Source organism: Aythya ferina (genome assembly GCF_964211825.1).
Source record: "Aythya ferina genome assembly, contig: HAP1_SCAFFOLD_222, whole genome shotgun sequence".
Classification (NCBI taxonomy): Eukaryota; Metazoa; Chordata; class Aves; order Anseriformes; family Anatidae; genus Aythya; species Aythya ferina.
The window spans coordinates 46899-62402 of NW_028181312.1; the positions used below are offsets into that span (position 1 = coordinate 46899).

Consider the following 15504-nt stretch of genomic DNA (forward strand, 5'->3'; position numbering starts at 1 on the left):
ATAGAAACAAAATAAGCTGGACATCTTATGCTTGGAAAGCAGTATGGTTACACAGCTGCTAACATAATGACTTGAGTCTTCTGCTCTGCAACTTCAGGTTTTGTTTTCAAGCAGTGCATACATCAGTTTAAGCTTTGGACAAGGATATTTGCAATGCAAATAGTGATAAACCAGAATCAGTGGCGCTGACGAGTGTAATGGTGAAATGCAGCAAATCAAGTATTCCTGGAGAAATGTGAGATTACAAAACTAGTAAGCCATGAAGCACTTTTGTTGTTGTTGTTGTTGTTGTTTTTTAAATCAATTCTTATATGCTGAAATAGCACCTTCAAGAAAATCTGTTTATCTAGCCAGGTAACGGTGTCTCCCTGTAAACATGAAGGAAATGCCAGGAGCAGCCATAACTCTTTGCTGTCAAAATAAAGAGCAAGTCGAGGCCAACATCATGCCATAGTGCAAAGGCTTGCTAAGAAAGATCATTCTAAGAGGTCTGCAAGAAAAGATGACTTACTTTGTCATAAGTTTGTCAAATAGAATGGACGAGTTAGTAGTCGAGTACCGACTGTGTCCGACTCTACAGCTGCGGCGCAGCTCCAAGTCCCTGTTTTCTCCGTGGACTCGTCTCACAGTTTTTGCACCAGCTCTACTCCTCAGTGTTCTGGTGACTGATACGCAGAAACAAAGGATTTTGAAACAGTGAAGATGGGATTCTCCTTATTTCACCGTTGCTCTTGTAAAATGGAAACAGACAAACAAAAAAGGCACCCTGAAGTGGATTGAGTTTTCTTTACATTTCAGATCAGAAGTTGTTGTCACAACCACTGCATTCCACTTCTTTATCGCTCTGCACGTTTAAACTGTCTACTTAAAACTGGGACCTGTAGGGAAATTTTTAAAGAGACTGAAAGCTAGCCAGACAAAAACAAACGTGCAACTTTTGTTCCATGCAGGAGGGAAATCTACTCCAGTTATTTCTGTCTTGGAAAAGTGAGAACAATCAACACCTTTCTCTAAGGTGTTTTCACTCCATTCATGTCAAACTGTATCTAACAGTGCTCAAAACAAACACTATGACATTGCAAGCCTCTTCCTAAGAGGTGTATGTTTGATTACTCTGTTTATGCATGCAGCACTTCCATTTCCTGCATTATGATCTAACAGCTCAAGGAGGTAAGAATCGTTTCAAGAGAAACACCCAAACACCACATAACTCAAACTCGTGCTTTTTAGAAAAAAGCCTGCCCATTGTTTACCATACAGCACCCTTTGGCACAGGTTTGTTGCTTGCACTGTCATTAAAAGAGACAAGAGGACAAGGGGAAGGGAAGAGCTACACCACTGTGCTGGTAGGATCACAGCTAAGGTTTACTTTTGTGGTTGCCAGCTATAAAACTAAGTTTGAACTTATCAAGTATCGATTTACTTTGCACAATTAGAACAGTTTGCTTTGTGCCTACCAAGCTGCAATTTACACTGCTCCCTCCCCAAGGAATTCATAAAATCTCCTATTTGCACCTACCTCTCTTCACAGAAAAGTCACTGAGGAGTGAATTCAGATGACTACAGAAGGCTTTGGGGCCAAATGAAAGCCATGGAGTGACCAAGTGCCATCCTCTTCAGTAACCAGCGTAAATAGGTATCCCGGGGACTTACAGCCACTTACCTGTGTTATATTCTTTTTTTCGTTCCAATTTTGGCTTTCTCAACTGCCTACATTAAGAAAGAGGACAGGGCAGAGAAGGGAGAAAAGACTTGTTGTATTAGACCCATCAAGGATGGGAAATTTCACCATGTTTACAAGCCAGTGCTCTATGGTATACAAAGAGAAGCCTGTAGGCCTCACGCAGGATCCAGATCCCAAGTCTGTTGCGTGCCATATACACGCGGTTCTGTATGTACCCACATTTCCTAGCTTGCTCATGTTGAATTCTCAAAATTATGAGCAATAGCACCCAAGTGGAAAAGATACATGTCCTGGTTTCAATTAGGACAGAGTTAGTTCTCCTCCTAGTAGTGGGTAGGTTGCTATGTTTTGGCTTAGAATGTGTGAAAGGATGTTTAGAAGAGTGCTGATACCACCCCGATGTTTCAATTGCTGCAGAGCAGTACTTACAACAAGCCAAGGACCTTTCGGTGTCTCACTGTCCTACTGGCGATCAGAATCGGCGCACAGCAACAGCTGCGAGGGGACAGACTCAGGATGGCTGACCCCAACTGGCCAAAGAATTCTATGCCTTATGGCAACACGCTGCACCATGGATAGGGCGGGGCAGCCGGGCTGCTAGGGGTTACGCTGGGCACTGGCCAGCGGGTAGTGAGCAACTGCATTGTACATCACTTGTTTTGTACACATTACTAGTAGCAGTACTATCATCATCATCATCATTATTATTTTCCTGTCTTAATAAACTGTCTTTATCTCAACTCGTGGGCTTCACTTTCCCATTTCTCTCCCCCATTCCAGAGAGGGAGGTGGGAGGGTTGCAGAAGGGCTGTGTGGTGTTTAGCTGCCGGCCGGGTTAAACCACAAGAACACCTCAAAGGGGTTGGGAAAAAAAAAACAGTTTTTTTTAGAAAAGCGGGAGACTTTCACTGAGAAGAGGGACTCTAGTTTTAAGGTACTGGTACACCATCAGCATGCTCATAGGCCTCTGCTGATTTTAGCCGGAGGTTTATCAGGCCACAACTCACTGCACATGCTTTCTCTCTTGCTTTTCAATCTACAAATCGAACAGAGATTGAACATATAGAAATACAGTACCTTGAAAAGCATCTCCTCTTGACATTTCCCCTCAGTATCGCCATACTTTCTTCAAAGCTGGAGACTGAACACCGCAGGATGCTTTTGCTCATTGATCTTAAACGGTGTCCGTTGAAACATTCAATACTGGGAGAAGAATAATCCTAGGGAAAGAAGGAAACAAGAATATATTTATGTGAACCACGTAGATTCAGATAAAGAAATTCTGCCTCACGCAAGTTTAATTGACCCTCCTGACTTGGTAGTGGGGCAACTAATGGCAGGCAGACACTGAAACGCTGCTGTGCTCAAGAAAAACCTGGAGAGAAAAAAAAAAAAAAAAAAAAAAAAAAAAGCTTTCAAAACTAAAGCTTCCCTCTCCCCACCATTTTCTTGTGGATAACTTAAGCTTAATATCCTTGGCAAAAAGATATTGCAGCAAAACCTTTCACATAAACTTAGTGTTTCGTGAAAAACAACAACAAAAACTTTAAATTCAATTGGAATTTTTTTCAATAAATTCAATTGGAATTTAAATTCAAAACTTTAAATTCAATTGAATTTAAATTTAAAAAACTAAACTAATTAATTTAAATTAAAAAAAATTAAATTCAATTGACTGTTCAGAGGAACAGTCAAGCTTGACATTATACATCCTAGAATTAAAATCTAGTTTGAGTTTTTCTCCCATCTCCAGACCTTGCTAAAGATGCTTATTAGGAGCTCTGTCAAAAAAAGTGTAAGGCTTGTTATATCAAAGCTTTGAACCCTTCTTACTGCCCTTGACCTTCTTCACATTGCTGCTCCTACAAGGGTGAGTACTATCATTTTTAGTATGGGAGGGAAGCTGTGATATTCTTGAGTGGGGGGTCGTTCTGTTTACAAAATGAAGTTCCAGTAAGAGTACATCAAATGAACCAACTTTCTTTGAACTTTAATTCATCGCTATATTGAATGAATGACCTCTGGATTTCTCTCTCCCATTTGGAAGTCAATTTGAAAACAAACTACCTCTGCCATAAAGAGCCAGGCATCAGAGACACCTGTTGCGCCTCAAGAACAGAGAAGGTATTAACGACAAGAGCAGCTGAATAAAATGCAACTTGCCATTAGAAATGGGTGTACTGGCATCTACAGGTGCCGCTGGCATCTCCTCATTTTCATTACTCTCTTCATCTGGTTTCTCGTCTTCAGTAGCAGGGTTCTGCTGTGGTGACTTGGAGCTGTCGCATGGAGCACACGCTGCAGAGGTGCGACCTTGCAAGAAAGAATAGATACCAAAGATCTTCGTCGTGCATTTTCAGTTACAAATGCAGAGACAAGTCTTCAAATCCTTAGCGTTAAACCACGTACCTCTTTTCTCACGAGATTCTTTAATTTGTTCACAAAGTCGTCCAAACTCTGTATCCGTTTCGTTCCTCACCATTGAATATGCAGTGTCTTGCAAAACATAGGCGCTGTGACGATCTGAAATTTTACAGACTTTAACTGAATGTTGTCTACCAACCAATGAAACTGTTTTGATCACAGAAAAAAATTGCTTTCTTCATAGGTTGGTTCCGAAAGGTTCTCTCAGTGAATATTTTCAGCATAACAACATCGAAGTTAATTAAAACAAAAGCACTAGTTCCTTGGGAACACTTATATCACAATTCCATGCCCAAGTAGCAAAATGATAAAATATTTACAGTCTGGACGTCCAAAATCATCTAATCCATCCGAAGTCTATTGTCCGCACACAGCATTTCTCCATCTATACATTTGACAGATTTTTTAAACTAGGGCTAAAAAGCACATCCTCACCTGTAGATCTTTGATCCGGGTAGTACTCTAAGGCATTGTTACAGATTAGATCGATGTCCTTCAGCTAGTCTCCTGCAGCGAGGTACTGGCACGAGTCAATTTGAGTCAGAACTGTTGAAAGATCCATCGGCTCTTTAATCCTTGTGGCATAGTCAGGTACCTGCAGATCAAATACAAGCATTCAGAGGTTTTCATAACCTTGCACACTGTCTACCAAAATTATTCTGAAAACTTTAAATAAACGACTTCCTAAAAACCCTGAACATTTGCGATGCATCAGAAGACGCTGAAATTAACCAGTTTGCTTCTCAAAAATGGAAGGGCTCTTTCATTTTTCATTAGAGCGGCTAGGAGAGGACAACAAGAAGTAGGGAGGTCAGAAGCACATGCATGGTAGAGAAGAAACACTGAGGGTGGGAGATTCATTTCACTTTGCTTCAGAAAATCACAACAGTGAAAGCTGAGCAAGCCATCCGGCATTCTCTTCGTTGTCGACATTGAGGAAAAGGTGCATGAATTGCACCTGTGAAGTACCTATTGCAGGCATCTACTTTAGAATGAGATAACTGGGCCCTGAGGTGCTGATTTCTTCCCTCAGACCAGAAGAGGAGACTAATGACCAGTTCAGATGAGGACATATGTATCTGTCTAGATTTTTCACAGCTCAAGAACCTAGGAGAAAAGGGGAAGAAAAGCCAGTGAATGCCCACAAGAAGAGGACTTTGCTGATCCGCAGGTATATTCAAGTTACATCTGTCTTTGAAATATACGCCCCTAGTTTAGGCTTATCTCATAAATTAAGGAGAAAAAGGCATCTAAGCAGCCAATTGGAGGAAAAAGAAAACACACTGCACTTATGGTTGATTCCTATTGAGGAGTTTCAGATGAAACAGAGAACAGGATCTCAAAACTTATTTTTACAAACTGCTGCTCTTATTCCTGTTCCCACAGGAACTGACAGTCCAAGAAAGGGCTTCAGACTTCATTAAAGTAGTCCTGTAAATACTGTTTGTAATTATAAGGAAAGATCTCTGTGCTTTTCAGTGCTGTGACACGCCTACATATCAAAGCCTTTTCACGAGCAAACTGTGTTGGCATTTGGACTGGCTTTTTAGAATGAAACCAGGGCTTTCAGCGAATAATCCCATAAGAGACATTTGAGAGTCAGCAGAAGTAAAAGCACTGCCTCTGCTTCTTGCAAAATCCTTACAGTGCAGCCCTAAAAACAAAGTTGAACCTCACCCAAAACGCTGAGAAATACGAACACTGAGAAGTTACAGACACACACAGATCAGCACTACTTTACCTTCTGTGGGTCAACGGGCTTTGCAAATTCCCTGAAACGTCTGTCAGTGGCAAGTCTGTGAGTAACGTCCCTCAAGAAAATTCTAAGGTCACGCAAGGTATCCTCCTCTTCCTCCTCCAACATCCCTACTTTTGTGGGGATCACTCTTGTGGCTTCTGAGGCTCAGCTGGTGGTGCTACAGGCACGACTTCCAATGTCCAATCAACTTCAATTAATCAGGAAAAATTAGCCAATTTACAGTACTCAAATACAAGCATATGACAAATTACTGACAGAAAATGACCACCAAAGCAAAGCCCAAAGAGCTAGTAACTTCGATAGGAAAGTTTTAGATGTACTTCTCATATCCTCCTCACCTCTTTTCTTTACAGGAGGCTTAGCCACTTCATTTAGAATTAGGTCCTCAAAAAAAGATGCTCTCTCTGCCCTACCAGGCAACTCAATATTGCACACTTCTCCAAATTCCTTATTAAATAATTTTTGGATCTAAAGCAGAAGGACGAGAGACATTTCAGATTTAAGGCCACAAAAAACTCATCTTCTATTCCAAAAAGACGAGTACCTTTTCAAATTAATAATAACCTGAAGAACACAAACTGAAAAAAGTTATCTTCCTGGCCTTAAAAGGCTACATTTTCACAGGCTGGCACGGCAAATTCAAATATCACCTTTAAGAATCACCTATAGAATTAATGCTCGGTGAAGGGATTGTATGCTACACTGATAAAGTAATGGCTTTCACCACATCCAACAGCGCCTCCTTTGTATTTACTTGCCTTGCTGCAGCCTTTACTTAGAACCTTTATGGCTATAGAGGGAAGAGAAAGGCTTCAGCAGACAAGTGAGGGCTTTTTGCTGAGTTTTTATTTCTCTCCCAAAAGGTGTCTGAAGTAGCTAGTACCTCTACGTCCTCCTCCATTTTCAAGTTCTAGTATTAAAAGGTAGGTAAGGAATTTCACTACTTATTTTAGAAGGAATTTACAGCCTGTACAAAAACTTCTGTGGGAACTCAAGCACTTTCAAAGCAGTTGATAATAAACACGTCTAGGTAAGACCCGTTCTCTTCCCCCAATGACTGAGACCAAATCATCAGAATGACAACAGCGTGGTCCTGTTTTGGGCACCTTCCCTTAATGTAAACTCTCAGAAGTCAATGAAGTTCTGCACGTACTTTTACTACAGTTTATTTAGGAATACAACTAGAATTCGATTCCAAAGTTACTTTAGCAGAAATTGGAACTCAGCTTTCCAGCTTGGAAAGCTTTGGCCTATATGAAGAAAGAAACTGATTTATTTATTTATTTTTTTTAATCAAAGTGTTTCAATTCTCTACTAAATCGCATTATTAGCAGTTTACCCAACATAGCATGGAATGGCAGACTGTCAGAAGAAATCTCTTCAGTAAGAACATCCTCTTGTCATTTCAAGCACTTCATATTCTTGACTGAACCACTTTGTAGCCACCAGAATTATTGTATTAATTTATTATTTGCATGTGTGAGAAGGGGGTGAAAGTCACTTGCTTGACTCAGAAAAAACCTGAAGCAGATGCTTTCACAGTATTCTTTTTCTCTAAGCAAATTTTAAGTGATTTGTTAGGGTGCCTGAGTAATAACAGCATGCATTTAAGAAAGCACAGCATTTTGATGCTGAAAGCATATATAAATTACAAGACACTGAAGAAATAGTAAGAAAAGTATTGACAAATACCTCTTCTGGGAGATCTGAGTGACGTACATCAGACGTAGCAAGCAGCAAAACTGGCGAAAATGCTGGAATGTTACGTAGTAGAGTTAGAAAAGTAAGTTTCAAGGCAGGTCCAGCGTTGTCCCACCATAAATGGATATCTGGGACATAAATTGCGCTTGGTGCTGTCTTCTGAGCATTTCGGATCAGCTAGTAAAAAGGAAAGCTTGGGTAAGAAAACTAAAACACGTACAAGAACCTCTTAATACATAGCTACATAGCCATCTGACTGCCCCATGAAATGAAACTGCGTGAACAGAGTGGCAAGCATCCTTTCACATAAGGAATTTCTCTGTGCACCCTTTCAGATTATCAGTATTCGGAGAACTCTAGTCAGAAGATGGGAAGGATATATTCAGGCAGTGGCTAGACACCGTAGCTATATGGCCACAGCCACAATCATCGCATAACAAAGAAAGGAAATGTCCCTCTTAAGGGACACATCAGTATTCAGTCGTGTAACATGTCTGTCCTTACTTGTATGGCTCTCAAATGTTTCCACTAAAGGTAAAAATATTTTAAGGTAGTGATGCCAAACAAGAAAATGGATTTCCTGCCTAAAAGTAAAAACACCAAATCTGTTCATTTTTTCTAGTTAAAACCACATCACCGTGCAAATGAAGTGTTTTCTGAATGTTAATGCTTTTATTGCACATACTGCAACAGCACAAGTTGTGTACGTCCGTGCGAAAACAAAATAAACAGAAGCCCCAAACCTTGGTTGCCTTACTAATATAATTTAGAAGAAGCCTACAAAAAGTAGCCGACATGCAGTCTGATACAGAGCCATCTACTGGGAGCACACAGTCTTAGGAGGCAATGAGAACTACTTTCTGGATCCCAGTGACATGAGCAGCATTTCTTTCCACAAAGAGATGTTTATTAGCAACACCGCCCAGCTTCCTGAGCTGCTAGCAACAGCCTCACTGTAAAACTGGGTATGGAAAATGTCGACATGTACAACATCCAGATTGTTTGTGGTGCTGTCTAAAACAAAAGGGGATTTTCAGACAGAAGCAAACATCCCAGCATATTAAAACAAGGCCACCTCCATTACCAATGAATTTTGTTCACCTTACTTGCAACTCCATTGATCCTTTACATACAGTCAGTGAATCCGATGAGAAGAAAAAGAAAAAAGGTACCTGTCCACAGATTTCTTCTGGCGGTGCAACGTTTGTAAGCAGAACAGAAAGGTCCAGGGTGTGAACGGGAAACTTCTCCAAAGCGTGCAACACCGCGGGTGCCACGTAAGAAACCTGGCCGTACCCTTCTTTTCCTACTATTAGCAGACGGGGCTGGCATGATGTTGGTTCACAGAAAGCACTCCTAGAACAGGAGTTAAGAAAACAAGTTTATAAATGAGGTGCTGAATAGACACACACATGTTCCAAGTAATTTTCCTACAGACTTTCTTTTCCCTCCCCAAATAATCCAAATGGCAGCGGTACATTAAATACATGTAAGATTTCCAGTTAAGTTATTCAGTCATTCCAATTGTTTCACCTTCTTCCCTTGTGTTTCCTATTCTTTACTAAACCAAGACTGCAAATTAATATCCCTGCAATCTTGCTTTACTTTATTATAAATTTATTATTTATTATATATTTATTATTTACTTTATTATAAATTTATTTTTATTTAAAAATAAATTGGTGAGGAGCATTTGTTTCCCCACTACAATCAGGCTGTACCTTTGCTGGCTTAAATCAAAGATGCTAGAGACTTAGCCTTGCTCTAAAGCACAGAAAATCTTCTGGACAGCACAGCAATAGAAACTGAGAAAAATAACTGATCCAGCTGTGACAACATGATCTAACTTTCCAACTGTGGGCTTGCATGACTTCCATACTAAAATATCACAAGATTAACACAACTTGGTGGCTTAACAAATAAAGACACCATTCAATTTTTTCTCCAGGTGTTTTAACAAGCCCTTTCTCGGTTTTCTTTCTGCTACATAATTCACTACTGGTTTAACAATCCTGGAAAACAGAAGGGCAAAAGGTGGCAACACAAACCCATAAAGCTGGGGTATTTTTAGCTAAAAGGACAGACAGCACATTTATGTGGTCTTGAGTCTTTCAAAGAATGCCATGGATTAAGTCAACGTGTTCTGGTAGTCTACGGATCACTTTGGCTTACGAAGAGAAGCCTGGGCTTTTCAATTTGGTCATTCAGAGCAACTTCATTACAACTTTAGTCCCTCCACCCTTTCTTCTTGTGAATACCAAGCACCCCTTCAACACACAAACTTGATGTTGCCCCTTCGTCTACCACCCCTCGCACTTTTAACAGCTGGAACTGTTTACAAAGACTCAGCAGACCTGAGAATTTAAACGTAACAGGGATCTATCTTTCTTTACCTGCTGAAACAGAGGCAATTTTTCTCTGGTCCGTCAGGCATTCCATCTTTTAATTCATCTCCAGAAACCAAGGATGCATCGTCATCACTGTCAAACATATCATCTTGTAAAATAGGATTGAAATGGTCTGAAAGGCAAAAGAGGTTTGTTAACTTTCCTGAATAGCCTTTGTCTCTTTCTCTTCCATTAATACAGCTTCTAAATCAGTGCCAAAACCCTTTCTTCATTTGAGAGCACACACTGAAAGCTATTTCCTAGAGTTCATCCCACCACAGATCTAAGGAGATGGCACAAGGCCCTACAAAGCTGTACTAAGTCCCACTGATGTGTACGTATAAGGTACGCTACTCTTGGTGATTTTTTTCTCCCCCTTAGAATAAAGGAGATTACGAACAATTTCTGCAGTTGCTAAATAGCTAAAATAAAACAAAAACAAACAAGACCATTTCTTTCTGGAGGAGGTTCTCACAATGAAAGCACGGGGATAAAGGATGTGATGGCCACAGAATTCCAATCATCTAGTAAATATCAATGCTAATTGATCTCACGTGTATAGTACGATCCACAAACATTTAAATTAGGAGACTGGTTAAAAATGATGATAGCTAAAACAATATTTAGCTTAGACCAGTTATACTTGTATCCTGGTCCTGACATTCTTCAGAAAGGAATTAGAAACATTGACCTAGAAATGCTTCCCCTCCAAAGATCTGAGTTTTGATTTTTTAAAGAAAAATAGGTGCCTTATACTTCAAACCTCAAGTCAACCTCTACAAATGCTAATTATCTTAGCTGCCGTCAGAAGCAGGATGCTTCAGTAGAGAACGCATCGTCCTTTACTGTGTTTTGAGTCATTCAGAGCTTCCATTTGGCATTTCAGTTTCGAATCCACAATAAAACCTATGCGTTGTATTCCAGACTTGCCCAAAAAAAAGACATGCACATGGAAATAATAAAATTCTACCACCATTATGTCTGAAAGCTATAAGTTGATTGCACAAACCGCAAGTTTTTGCTTTAGCAGAATTATAAAGAAGTGGATGCTGTGGTTATACCTTGCTGTCGGTCCTTCTTTAGCGCAAGCTGTGCATGCGGGAAGATCTTCTGCACAACTTGTAAAATATTCTCTACTGATCTTCTAAAAAGTGGCTTGAAAATGGGTGATAGTGCTTGTACGGGTGAAGCCTTGATCCGGTTTGAAGCTGGAACAACCTTCTTCATAGCCATGAAAAAGTCCTTTGCTTTTATTTTAATAGAATTAACGTCTAGTAGCAACTTCTCCCTACTTGCATAAATCTGAGGATAGCATCGGCGTAGAGAGCACAGCGCAGCTTCAGTACATAAAGATTTGATATCTGCACCACAGTATGCTAACAAACAAAAATCAAACGTTACATCGGTCAAGGCCCAGGTTTACAACATGCAACATTTAAAGAATTTGTAATGCCAAAACCAAACAGCTTAACAGGGAATTCAAAGTGCTACCGCTCTGCAGGGAAGTTTCATGTTGCTCACTGCCTGATATCCTGCGCTTATGCAGCTGAAGCAGACTCCTCATCAAAAACTATACTCTTGAGGAAGATGCCCCAGAACCATTTCATGTTCTCAGACAACAAGAGGAACGATAACAAAGAGTAAATAGATGAAAGCATCTCACTCAGATTGCTATGAAGGCGTGCCAGCTGCCTCGTTGACTAGTTGTGCAGCAAGGCACAAGAGCATGGGTACTGCCTGGTACAAGTTAAGGTTCTTTACAACTTGGTCACAAGCAAGAATCCATTTCTGTTTCAGTCTTACCAATGCATTTCTCAGCTAGTTCATCAAGCAACATGTCCGGTGGCTGAGGGGTCCAGTCACAAGTATGAATCTTGAAAATTTCTTTTCTAGCCTGGAAGCAAAATCATTGCATTTTAGCTTGTCCCAAGTTTTCCTTAAAAATACCAACAAGAAACAAACAAACCAAAAGGCAAACAAACAGACAAAAAAAACAGTCCTCCCTCAAAACCCCTCATCTATTAATACACTTTTCTTACTTGCTCAACTTTCAAGTATTTTACAGTTATTTAATATACACTCTGCATTTTCAACCAGGAAATTGAATATTTCCTTATTTGTTATACTGAACTTTTTATAGGAACCTACAATGAAAGAAAAGGCATTTATAGCTTCAATAACAAGTTTCCAAACTACGAGACCTAAGGACCCAGAGGAAAATACTGTAATGAAAAATTTATCCAGAAACATTTCTTTGCTGTCCAAAAAACTTCTCTAAAACTTAGCAAGCTTTCATTGGGACAGTCTCATTACTTCATCACGTTTGCTTTCCAGTCAGTAAATTCACAGAAAGCACTTCTGGCACAATGCTTCCAATTGCTACAATTACTATAAAGAAGAAAAGAATTATGACTCAAACTACTACCACTGATCCGGGGCACAATCAAATGCAAACACGTCCCCTATTCACTCATAAGTGAAGGATTGAGACCAAAAACACAACTTCATGATGAAAGCGCCCAAGTGGACTAAATAGTTAAGCAAACAGGTACAACTTTGGGAATGAAAGGTTTGATTATAGAACTAACTACTTGGTGGTATCATCCTGACCATATATATCCAGTACCAGATTTGCCCTCCATGGAACAACGCAGTGTCTCCACGTGTCACTCTTTTGTTCAAGTTGTCAATTATTTTTTTTTCCTATAAAGTTGGACTTTGCCATGGTAGCACTAACGTTGAATTTAAGTTCTCACCTCTTAATTTGGCAAGTTGAAGAGGAACTGTCTGCCAAAGCGTCCTGGTCTTCGTAAAGCAGGATCTATAGAATCCAGTCTGTTGGTAGCTCCGATTACCACGATCTCCCCTCTGTTATCTATGCCATCCATAAGCGTCTGAAGAGTTGAAACAATGGAACTAATAGAAAAATATAATTTTTACTTACTGGTTCAGTAAATTTTGTTACATTCCACATGACTTTTTTGATGCCGGAATAACCTTCTTCCTAGTAGACATTCAAAACTGGGAAAAAAATAGTCTACCAAGTCGGGGTTTTTTTGATTTGATAATAAATCTGCAGACTGTTAAGTCATCAAGCACTTCAAGACTGTTTGAAATAATCTCTACGTTAATATAAAAGGAGTACTGCACACTTCTGCTCAGGAAGAAAATCACGGAAAATGTCAACTTTGATTTTAGATGTTGAATTTGTTGCAGTGAGATCTTCCTCATCGCACGATTCTATTTGGATTTAAACCATATTATCTATGGAGAGACCAAGATTAGGACAAGAACAGCACAGAGTTCAGCATGAAGCCAATCAGGAGCTCAAGTTTGTATTCTTTGCATTCAACTTTACCCTTCTCTTGCTGGAAGGACCTGCTTTTTGAGTCTCCTTCTCTTCACTAGGAGCATGTTCCCTCTTGCATTCGTAATGCTCTTTCTCAGTGGTTTTAGTCTTGTCCTTTGTATCTTGGCATCTCTCTGTAACAGCTGAGGAGGAAAGGTTTTTAGAGCTACATTCAGTGTCAGACTTGAGAGAGGAAGTATGCCGCAATTTGTCACCAGGCTCACAAGACTCTTTGCCGTACAAAACGGTTTCTTTTGAAATGAGGTCACGTTCTTTTGATCTTCTTGGTTTCTCCTTGTCTCCACCATCATCACATTGGTACTGGGCAAGGTATTCATCATTCCCAGGAGATTTCGGAGGGTCCACGACACTGCACAAAATAAAATCACATTTCTCACTTCTGCTGAAGGACATGAATATTAAGAGTAAAACCTTCCAACGTCGAACAAACAAACAAAAACCTCCGAACTACAGGAACCCTCGCAAAGATATGCCATTTAGAAACCTCTCCTGTGATTAGGACACCTTCTTCAGCTCCCAGAGAAAGTGCTTTTTCCCCTCTTGCTTCTGAAGCCATTGCACTAAAAAAGCAAACGCATCTGTCTCCCTCCACATGCTGCTCTGAATAAGAGCCAGAATATTCAAAGCCACTCTATTTGTTCTCCCCACATAGCCGAAAAAACACCAGTTGAAAGAGTTTTCTACCTCTCTCCACGAATTTACATCCACATATCCTATGACTGCAAAAATAGAAGGCGGGGCTCAGGAGAAACAGCCAGTGCTGGAAATGAAAAAAAGCAGCCTGTTTCTTCAGAGTCTTAAGCCTATGCTACTAGGAACAAAACAAAACAAAACAAGAGGAGAGGAGAACAACAGCGGGAAATTTACCTATTCTCCAGGTGTTCAATTGCAAAGCCTCCTCTGGAGGATCAACAGTTGTGAATTCCGTGTGCTTAGGAGAAATCAGATCTACATCTGAACCACAACTATTTCAGTAGTATCACTAACTTCTGTTACTCTGAAGAAGCAGTCAGCACCGTTTCTATGTTAGGAAAGAGCTGAACAGAGTCTGTTATTCACATCAAGTAGTCAGGCAGGTTTCTTCTTCTTCAGGCTGGGTTTCACTAGAACATTACTAGCCTCTAAGCCTCATGGCATCACCTTCCATCTTGACTGCTGAACCTCCTTGCTCCCTACTATCTTCTTTGCCAAGATACAGCTGTCCATATTTACTTTTCCTACTTGGCTGGACTGAATTTAAGAAGATCTTGCATCTAAGAAAGGGAACAAAAGCTGCTGCCCAGCAGCGTCTGGCTCAGGGAGGAGTGAGAAAGCTCTGTGCAGCCCCCAAGGTCCGTGCAGCAGGAGGCAGGAGGCGCTCCAGGCTCACAGCAGCAGTTCCCCTGCGGCCTGTGCAGGGAGAGGCCCCTGGTGGAGCAGGCTGTGCCCCTGGTGGAGCAGGCTGTCCCCCTGCAGCCCATGGGTCCCCCGTGGAGCAGATCTCCACGCTGCAGCCCCCCTGTGGCTGGAGGAGCCCCCGGTGGAGCACGTGGCTGTGGCTGGAGGAGGCCGCGGCCTGTGGAGAGCCCCCACAGGAGCAGGCCCCGGGCTGGACTGGAACAGGCTGTGCTGAGCCTGCTTTGCCCGTGACGCTCCTTGTGGAGTGATCTCTCTGTCCTTCTGGCAGCCCTTGAGCCCTTGCCAGCCTCTTTTCTCCCCTTGGCGTTGGAGGAGGGGCAGGGAGAGAGCGCTTGTGCTGGAGCTCAGCTGCCCAGCTGAGGAAAACCACCACGGCTCTGTCTTGCCGCTGCTGCAGCACGCTGGTAGCAGCCAGCACTGTCTGTTCTTCGAGCCTCAGCAAGCCCACAGCATCTTCCCAGAAGGGATCCCTTTCCTTCACGCCTGACAGGCGCCGCCTCCAGAGGCTGAGGGCTTGTGCCCCGTTTGCAAGCGCTTTCTCAGTGCCCCCTTCCCCAGAGACGGATCCCAGCTGCTTGGTTTCACTGCCCTCTGCTGCCAGGCTCCCGCAGCTGCTATCCCAGCAGCGCAGCGAACATGCGGATAGAAGGCTGCATCATCGTGAGTACCCGCACGTTCCCATGTTACATCTTTCATTTTCCCTCATTCACAATCGTATTTTTTGGTCAAGAAAAGTTATCACAAGGAAAAAAAGAATTGTACTTCTCTAATAAGTAGTCTT

At 41.4% G+C, this 15504-nt stretch overlaps 2 long non-coding RNA genes across 2 annotated transcripts; both read right to left on the reverse strand.

Moving 5' to 3' along the window:
• Positions 1–405: 405 nt before the first annotated feature.
• On the reverse strand, positions 406–2879 carry LOC311428970. The gene is made up of 3 exons (XR_014687976.1): positions 2762–2879; positions 1664–1710; positions 406–665 (listed from the first exon to the last, which is right to left on the reverse strand). It is a non-coding gene; the product is annotated as an uncharacterized lncRNA (long non-coding RNA).
• A 1685-nt stretch (positions 2880–4564) lies between these two features.
• On the reverse strand, positions 4565–7685 carry LOC311428967. Its single transcript, XR_014687974.1, has 4 exons — positions 7560–7685; positions 6206–6335; positions 5850–6054; positions 4565–4703 (listed from the first exon to the last, which is right to left on the reverse strand). It is a non-coding gene; the product is annotated as an uncharacterized lncRNA (long non-coding RNA).
• Between the last annotated feature and the right edge of the window lie 7819 nt (positions 7686–15504).